A 10,520-nucleotide genomic window follows, 5' to 3' on the forward strand; every position below is an offset into this window, starting at 1 on the left:
TTTAAACAGTAACCTTGCTGATGTAACCTGTACCCCTAGAAAGCATAAAAACTGCTTATAACAAGCCTTTCAGGGTTGCCTCTCCTCTGGATGTAGGCCACCCCAGTGCACTGGACTAATAAACCTCTTGCTTTTACATCAATCCCCGCTCTCTCGTCTCATTCACAGGAGCCTCAAATAGGTAAGACTCAATTTGGGTCTTACACAGAGTACTGGGATTTAAGATACATACCATGATACTCAGCCAAGTGTTCCATCTTTAACAGGAAGCTTTACCCAGCAGGTTAAACTCTAAAGAGGGGTTTCAAATTGCCCCCAGTTACAAGTTTTGACAGTGTTGGTAACAAAATGAAAACCTCACAAAACAATAAATGTTGGGGTTTTTTGTTTGTTTGTTTGTTTGTTTGTTTTAGTGTTGAAATACTGTTTGCTGCTATTACTTTTCTTAGTAGGAGGAATTCAAAAGATTCTACACAGGTCCTCTGCATGTTTGGCAAGTACTCTGCTACTGAGCTATATCCACAGAACTCAACCCAAAGCCTAGGCTGCTTGGATTCTTCCTGCCATAGCCTCCCTTGTGCTGAGAGCCTAGCTCACCACATCCAGTGAGCATGGATCTCTTTAGCCACAAATTGAATCCTCAAGATTGAAGGAATTTAAACTGTTACAGTCAGAAAGTTGGTGACTGATTGATTATCTTCCTAAGTCTACTTATTCATTATTGTATGTGGAGTTGTGGGGCCGAGCACAAAAGCACTTGGAGGTCCAAGGACACATTTGGGAAGTTGGTTCTCTCCTTCCACAGAGTGGATTCTGAGGACCAAACTTGGGTCTTCAGGCATGGCAGCAAGCACCTTTAGCTGCAGAGCCATCTCAAACGTCCCAAACCATTTATTACCTTAAAAAAGGAGAAATATGTTCTTATAAGCCTTTATTAAGCCTATGAAAATGTTTTGATGCAATATCTCTAGCGGAAAAGATGAGATCTCAGAAAAGACTGTGAACGCAATCAGTACATTTTGTACTTGTTAACTAAGCAATGCCACTTCCTGTTTGGATTACAACCTTTCTACGGGGTGGGGGAGGGGGGGCGGGGACAGCGGCTACAACTCTGTTACCTCTAGTGCCTAGCAAAATGCTGCAATCACATACGTTACTGACAACCGGAGTAAGCAAATCCCTTCTCTATGTAGAATCCCAGTCTAAGCCGGAATTTGTTAGATTTATGTCTTCGGGGCTTTATGCATTGAAATCTCTGTGCCTTCTGAGGAACCAGGTTTCTCTTACTGACACACGAAATAGCGGAAGTTTGATAAATGTCCTGGTACTAAGACTTCGCCAGTAAACTCAGGGTCCTTCATTCATCTGTGTGCTTGGTGACCCTGGGCAGTCTAGTAAATATCTGTTAGACAAACGTGACTTAGAAACCTGGCTGCTGGCCAGTATAGCTATAGCAGTGTGGAAAGTTTGCTTTAGTCTCTTAGATGCAGGATTAAAGTCAGAGTAAGTATAATTTTGTAAGGGTTTTTCACATTTTTCTTTCTCTCTCTCTTTCTTTCTTTCTTTCTTTCTTTAGTGCTGGGGTTGAACCCAGGGCTTTGTATATGCTAACAAGCCCCTGAAAGATTGAAAGATGTATATTAAGAATATACACATCTCTCTATATATACATACATACATACATACATACATACATACATACATATACATATATATTTCAATGCAATAGCTCAGTTCCACAGTGGGGGAGGAGAAGAGAGACAAGTTGGAAACAAACAAATGAAGCTCATAGGAGAAAATTGTTCCTCCAAGGGGAGCCGCATGCTTTGATACTCAAGGCAGCCACATGAGGAAGCAGCCTAAAATTAGCAGGATGGGCAAGCCCAGGAGGGAAAGCCAGGCAGCCTTCTCCGCCCTCAACAAGTGAGGAGTTCCCAGAGGAACCCCCTTTAGCCTCTGCTGGTGACAGGTAAGCCCCCACTGGGCTAAAGCAACATCTCTTCCCCTCCTGGTTTCCTTCCTTCCTTCCTCCCCCTCTCCTTTTGCCCTTCCTCCTCCCCCCTCCTCCATACGCCCCGGGCCCATTCGTCTTTCTGTTGGAACTTTTTTGTTTTGTTTTGTTTTTGAGACAGGGTCTCCCTTGTAGCCCAGGCTGACCTCAACTTTACCATCTACTTGTCTCAGCCTCTTAGGTGATGGGATTACAGGTGTGGGTTAACATATCCAGGTAGAAGAGAGAGGAGAGGAGAGGTGGGGGCGGGGGTGGGGAGATCTCTTAGGAGGCCATCCAGAGAACTGAAAGGTTTGCTATTACCAATGAATGATGTTTTCAATAATCTAGTTATTAGGAGATCCACAACAGAAATCTCATATCCATCCTTAATCATTATCTCCATCCAAACCACCCACTTCCACATTACTGACTTGGGGCTCTCTAGCAAGTGCTTTCTTCAAGTGTTAAAAGTGCCTAAGGGAAAAAAAAAGTCTGTGAAGCATGTGGAAAGAGGCTGAGGGAAGGTGCCACTGATGATTTAGAGAGAGGGATAAGAAAATGCAGAGCCAGAAAGTTTCAACGAGACGCAGACGAGACCAGTGGGGGCAACAGGGAACCTTCTCCATGGCTGGAATACAGAATAGTTGAGCTGACTGAGAAGCGATGACAGGGTCCTGGGGAGAGCTAGCATTCTATCTGAGGTATTTCATGGAGAATTAGTAGTCAGGCAATCGATAGCTGCTGTGACAGATCGCTCCAGCACCTGGGGGATGGGCACAGAGGGAACAAGAGTTCAAGGCAGCTTTGGCTACACAGCAAGTTTGAAGTCAGCCTGGGCTCTGTGAGACTCTGTCAAAGAAGGAAGAATGAATGAATGAATGAATGAATGAATGAATGAATGAATGGATGGATGGATGGATTTGCAAACTATTCTCAGTCAAGACAGTAACCTATCATTCTCCATTGGCTGGTTGGTTGGTTTTGAGACAGGGTCTCACTGTGTGGCTCTGGTAGGCCTCAGACTTTTGACTCTTCTGCCTCACCCTCCGGAGCCCTGAGAATAGATGTGTCCACCTCACCTGGCTTCCACTGTCCTTCTTACTACAGCTGTGGTGATGGTGGTGGAGCTCTATCCCAGGCCTCAAGCACATTAGGCAGACGGTCTATCACTGAGCTGGACCCCCAGCTTCTCTCCACTGATCTAGAACTTTCTCTGCCTTTCTGGAATCTATTTTTCTGGAACCCATTTTTACATGTCTGCTTGCTTTTTTTTTAAAGTTACAAGTTTTCGTTGCTATTAGAACTTTCCAGAGGTAGTAAAAAAGGATCTTCCCAGGCTTAATCCTACAGGACTGTACAAAGGAACAAAGGAATAGCAGAAATTCAGAACTAAAACAATAACTTTAATGGGATATAATACACATACAATACAATACCATATTCAGAGTATTCATTTCAGTGAGTCTGGAAATATTCACAGGATTGTGCAAGTTGCGCTAAACAGTTTTAGAACATTACGCACACTCGCGTGAGCACACACACACACACATACACACACAGAAAACCCTCTTTCCCTCCACCATCCTGGGATCCACATCCCCAGGCAACCACTGACTTAATATCTGCTTCTGTAGATTTGTCTATTCTGGGCTTTTCATATAAGTGAAATCCTGGTGTGTGTGTATGTGTGTGTGTGTTTCTTTTTAAGATACTTAAGTGTGTAGTGAGAGAAAAGAGAACTTCCTCCATTGAAGTATTGGCTGTAGATTTCACTATTACCCCCACCGTACACTCTCAGTGAACACCCACAGCCATTCCTTCAAGACTGTTCACGTCAATGCTGAGTGTTTCTCACCAATACTGTGTAGTTACAATCAATGACTTTTAGGTTTTCTACTTTTTTGTATGTGTAGGTGTTTTGCCAGCACGTATATCTATCTATCTGTACCTCACATTTTTTCATTGTCCGAAGAAAAGAGTATCAAATCCCTCAGAACCGGAGTTACTATTATGGTTGTTAGGTGCCGTGTGGTTGTTGAGATTAAACCCAGGTCCTCTAGAAGAGCAGTAAGTACTCTACTGAGCCACCTTCGAGTCCCAGTGATGATTTGTATTTAATGATAGTCTCAGAGAAGACCTGATGTAATGACACTTATCTGTTTAGGATATCATTGGAGAGCACATAGGTATAGATTCTCAGGTTATACATTCTGTTTGTTTATTTCTCAAGACAAGGTTTCTCTGTGTAGCTCCGGCTGACCTGGAACTCACTCTGTAGAGTAGGCTGACCTAGAACTCCAAGATCTGCCTGCCTCTGCCTCCAGAGTGCTGGGATTAAAGGTGTGGGCCACCACGCACAGCTTGGTTATATATTCTGTAAGTGAATCATGAAGAGGGTAGTGTGTCTAGACTATATGCTAAGTATTAGCATCTTACTAAATATTTCTTTCCTCCTACTTTCAATGTTGGATATCTAATCATATAAAACCTACAATGCAGATTAGAAGACAGCCTTAACGTAACCAAGCGCTTTAAACAGACTAAGCGATAAGTAAGTGTTTATTTAAGTGGGAAAGGGAAGTACAGTTGAGAAGATGTGCATAATACAGCTATGGCATCGTGTCGTAAAGGCCGTGGAAGTGATTTCATGTTCTGGACCAGGAAACATCAATTGTAAAGTCAAGTTTGAACTGACATCAAGTACCACCTCTTGGGTCCTCAATTTATCTGCAGTTTTAGATTGGCAATGCTGGGGGGAAAGGGGACTGGAGACATGTCTCCATGGACAAGAGTACTTACTGTATACAATGAAGCCATGAGTTTAGATCCCAGCACTCATGTAGAAGGCATAGAGTAGATGCTATGGATACCTAACATTGAAAGTACAAGGAAAGAACTATTTACACACATTGGGGGGGGGCAATAATATAGGACTAAATAAAACGCCATGTCCATTAATTATACAGTGCAATTCTTTATGACCAGGTCACCATGACACGCTTGCCTTGAAGGTGTTTATTCCATGCTAACTATGGCATACTGAATTGCAGGCCTGAGTCCTAGGGAAGTCCACTTGGCTGACTGTTGTAGACCTTGTTGCTTATAATTACCTTGACAAAACTGACGGGTTCCACTGTCTGGGCCTCAGCCTTCCAAGCTCAGACTCAGAAACATTGCTTCCCCCGCAAAATTCTCAAAGTAGTTTTTTTTTTTTTTTTTTTGTTTTGTTTTTCTCATTACTGAGGATCGAACCCTGGCTTTCTGCCTCCAGCCACAATTACAAGTTGTTCATTTACTTCTTCCTATCTATGTTTGATTTCAGAGACAGCATCTCACAGTGTAGACCTGGCTGACCTGAACTCACTATGTAGACCAGGCTAGTCTTAAATTTACAGAGATCCTCCTGCCTCTGCTTCCTGAATTCTAGAACTAAAGGTAAATGCCACCATACCCCCAATCTGTTGCTTTACAGACACAAAATTGAGAGACAGACAGACAAACACTGGGTTTCTCTGTGTAACTGTCCTGGCTGCCCTGGAACTCACTGAATCCTGGGATTAAAGGTGTATACTACCACTGCCTGGCTATTTTTGTTTGTTGTTATGGTGTGTGTCCATTCCTGTGTGGGTACTTGCCTACTATGGTACACCATGGAGGTCAGAGGACAACTTTCTGGAGTTGGCTTTTGTCTTCCACCTGTACAAAGCAGGGTCTCTTGGTTTCATTTTTTTCCCTGTTTTATTAGTAGTATGTGTGTATACATATGCATGCATGTGAGCGTGTACCCACACACGCATGTAAAGGTCAAAGAACAGCTCTCAGGAGTCAGTGGTCTTCTATTTTGCAAGTGCTTCTCCTGTCGTTTCTGGTTTGCACCTTTACCACAGGCTAGCTGGTTCATGAGCATCCAGATGGTTCTGTCTCCACCTCCCGTTTTGTTGCAGGAGTGCTGGGTTTCAGGTTTTCATCAGCACACTTGGCCTTTTTAAGTGAATTCTGGAGACTGAGGATGAAACCAGGTGGTCAGGCTTGCACTGCAAGTGTTTACCTGCTGTGCCATCTCGCTGATCTCGGAGTGGTCTTCTGCTATGTAAGACAGGGAATCTTTGTGTAGCCCTGGCTATACTAGAACTAGCTTTGTAGACCAGGCTAACCTTAAACTCAGAGACCCGCCTGCCTCTGTCTCCTGAGCACTGGAATTAAAGGTGTGTACCACACCACCCCATAACACCCAAGCAGCTCTAGTTATAGTCTTAAAACACTGTTGTGGTGTATTTAACATCTGTCCCAGCTGACTGCCATTGTCTCTGGGAGCATTTATTTCATAGATCTATGTCGATTTATCTTGTTCCACAGGAGCCATTAATATACATTAACATTAGTCTTTTGGACAATTCAGGACCACAAAAAGATTAAGATAGTCTCGACACCTTCCAAGACTTCTCCCCTATAAATCATTTAAAATGAAGAATAGTTCTGTGAGCCTGTGTTGACTGCTACACTTAAACAGAGATCCTTTATTTAGATTAAATGAGAAAAAAAAGATACTAATACTGCCAATTATTACTTCCTTGTCATAAAACACATACCATAGACTGAGGTACCTGCTCTGACATTTGTCACCACTCTATTTGGCTGCACAGGTCTTGTTTGATACCTGAGCCGACAGATCAAATTGTAATTTAAAGACTTTAGCTATGTTTAGCCCCTTGGCGGTGGTTCAGTCGACAATCCAGAATTCAGAAGCAGATGTTTCAAGAGCACAGTGACTAGACAGGGACGTTTTTTTCCTGTTTATCTTCAGTGTGAGTCTGAGCTTGGTTGATCACGATTGGTTTAAGTCACCTGGTTCACATCTTCCATGGGCAGCTCCCCATGTTACAGAAGCTCATCACTCTTGGCACTAATTGGCATTCTTGTTGTCAGCCTCAGAAACGCTGCCAAGGCCTGAATCAGACTGGAAACCCGAACTGCAGCAGGGTCTGCCTGAGTCAGCAGTCCTAGGCGGCCCATTCAGCCATTGGCCTTTCTTTAAATTTATGGCTCAGTACAAGTACATAAACTTCATCACCTGTGACTTTACACGGCAGACCAGATAATGGTTTTCTCACTTTTTTGTTTCTATTTCTTACTTTAACAATTTTCATAATAAGAGTCTTGCAAGCATTAGTCATGGCTGGCCTGGCCCGGAACTCACATTGTGGTCCAAAGCGCCCCAGAACTTGTGGTGATCCTCTTGCCTCTGCTTCCAGAGACCCGGGCTTACAGAGACGCAGTGCTCAGACCTGGCTTAAGATACATGCTTGCACTGAGTGGTGATTAACAAGTGTCGCTCACTTGCAAGGAGCCAGGCATTGACGGAAGAGCGTTCGTCATTTTCACATTAAGAATTCCCATGTATGTTGTTCCCACGATTTTCCCTTTAAAGCTTATTTATTTATTAACATTGTATTTTTGCTTATTTGTTTACTCAGGGTCTCAAGGTATTGCCCAGACTGGTCTCAAACTCTGGGTTCAGATAATCTTCCCACCTTTGACTCCAGAATGCTGGGACTTAGGGGCACCTCAAGTACCTGGCTTCCGATTTTTGTTTTTCAAAACCAATAAACTGAAACATAAAGAGATTGAATAACCTGCTAGAAGTTTCTCAGACAGTGAGTGGTGGACTTAGAATCTGAATCTAAACACAATTACATTTTGCTCAGTATAGCACGGGTTTGATTTCTTCTTTTGCATCTTCCTATGTACCTGACACTTTTGTATGTATATGTGGGAAGCACAGCCGTGTGCAGGTTGTGAGTGGACGTGTGTGCATGTGAAGGCCTGTGGACAACCTCAGACGGTGCTTGTCAAGCACTGTCCACCATACTTTTGAGACAGGTTCTCACCCTGACTTGGAACTTGCCAAGAAGACTATGCTGACCAGGGAGTCCCAGGAATTAGCTTGTCTCCGCCTTCCAGTGCCAAGAGTACAAGCTCACCTTATCCTGCTCAGCTTTATAAAAAATGGTTTCTTAGCTGCGCATGGTGGCTCACACCTTGAATCCCAGCATTCAGGGGACGGAAGCAGGCAGATCTTTGTGAGTTTGAGGCCAGCCTGGTCTACGTAGTGAGTTTCAGGACTGCACAGTAAAAACCTGTCTCAAAAAGCAAAACAAAAAAAATCTGATTTTGTATTTTATGAGATGGGACTTCCTCGTAGTAGTTAGGGTATAGTTAGTCTTTGTTACTTTATGGGTTCTTCTTTTTCCCACCCCTTACTCCCCTGGTTTCACCCTTCTCACTAGATATGAGAGAAAGAAGGATAGAGGGAGAAAGGTCCTTGAATCTAATTTTTCTTGTTTCTTCTTCCAGCACAACCACCAAAAAACCACAACCTATGCATCCTATAGGGCACTAGCATTTATATACTCTCTGAAAAGTTCCCAGAATCCCAAATGTCACACAATTGCAGAAACTATCTGCAGCTGGCAAAACCATGCCCCTGCCAGAGCACGAGGCAAATCATAGTCAGCTGCTGAGCCCCACATCCCCACACCTGTGAATAACAGACAGGCACATTCTTATGTTTCTGTGTTTAAAAAGAAATCCAGAATTCTCACTACACCAGGGAATACAGTTTTACTGGGATAAATAGCCTTTAAAGTACACTCCAGGAAGTAATTTGATTTATATTTCAACAGATAAAATAGATCGGTCTGATTCTCAGCAGTTCTCATCACTGTAAAATAGGGCTTATAGCAATTACTATCTATATAATATCTATATAATATCTTTGAGGGTTTCTTTCAGTTGCATGTTCTACTCAGTCTTGTTCCTGGTGTGGGTTTTACTGCTGGTGTGTCCTCACACATGGCACTGCCTTCCACAACTTTCCTACATATAAACTAATCACAAGAAAGACCAGCCTCGGGGACAGTACTGTTGGGTTACTTTTGTTTTTATTTAGTTGTTCATAGAATGGACCTTACCATATTGTCCAGGCTGTTTTATAGTCCTGGCTCCAAACATTCCTCCTACCTCAGCCTCCCAAATACAAAAGTTTGAGCCATGGCAGCTCCTTGTTTTGGCTGGCATTGTGTCTGGTAATAACTTAAAAAAGATGAAATGCTGACCCATCGTTGGCACACGCCTGTAATCCCAGCACTTGGGAGACAGAGGCAGGCAGATCTCTGAGCTTCGGATCAGACTGGTCTACAGAGTTCTAGGACAGCCAGAGCTACACAGTGAGACCCTTGGGGGGGGGGGGGCTGAGGTTAAGGATGTGCCTATTTAAAGGATTGTAGCTAAACAGCCTCAAGTGCTTGAGTATCCTGTGCCTTCCAGTCTGCAGACAGATACAGAGAATTGTTATTGTTACCTAGATTGACATTGTTGCTTCTTTGACCGGCCAGAGAGAATAAGGCACCTAGATTGCAAAGGATTTGGAAGAACTTTGGAGGGAGTTAGTCTCCATCAAGACCCAACATCAAGGCCTGTCTCCTTGTTATTCCACCTCTGCCAAGATTCCCCCAATCCCAGACTGATTCCTAAGTGTATGACTAACAGGTGGGAACGCTTGCTGGCAGAGGGAAGAACTTGGCTTTGGCATCCAGCAGACCCGGGTGTGAGTCACAGCTCCGAGTGGCTTTGTACAAATTTCTTCTCTCATCTTTAGTGTATCTTCCTCTATAAAAAGAAGATAATGACATAGTACATCTTAAGTGATCTTTTTCAGACCTCTGAATCTGCAAAAACCATAGAGGCATGTAATTTCTTTTTTCAGGTTCATCCTCCCCAGACTTCCTGAGTTGCATTGTCCTTGTGTTAACCAGAGCAACGAAAACAAAGCTTGGTTGCTGGCCTAGTTTCATACTCGCTCACAGAGCAGAAGGACTCATCCTGTTTACCTGCATTTCAACGAGTCACTCCAATCAGCAGTCAGTAACAAGTAATTGCAATCTTGATATAAATTAGTGTATACTATGTGTTTCAAATAGATTCTTCTGTGGGAAAACAAAAAGCTTGGCTGGAACCTAGAGCTGGGCTCCCCAAAATCAAAGCATGCGAGTGGGCAGAGTTGCCTTCTTAGGGTCAGGAGTTGTAAAACCCAAGAAAGACAGAGACAGAGACACAGAGAGAGACAGGGAGACAGAGAGAGAGAGAGAGCAACAGAAAACCATCTTATCTTCATGGGGCAGAAAGAAACCAAGGAGAAATATTGATTGTCCCAGAGGTGTGAAGGACCCCAGAAGAGGCATCTTTGAAAAACTCCTTAAAGAAGATGGACACCTAACAGCACCAAGCCCATTTATTCTAAATGCAAGAGCTTTCCTCTTCTAAGCCAGAAACGGAGAATTCACTGAGCCGACGGCTCACATGGCTCTCCACATTGTGACCCGTACACAGTGAATATCTGAGCATTTTAGGATCTCTCCTTCATTTGATGTAGTTCCTCATAGCATTTGGTGGGTTAAATATTATACCCTATTATTGTTATGGGTTAAATATCATTAGGGATAATTTAGCCACCGTTGAAGAGATTTTA

Source organism: Micromys minutus (genome assembly GCF_963924665.1).
Source record: "Micromys minutus genome assembly, chromosome: 25".
Classification (NCBI taxonomy): Eukaryota; Metazoa; Chordata; class Mammalia; order Rodentia; family Muridae; genus Micromys; species Micromys minutus.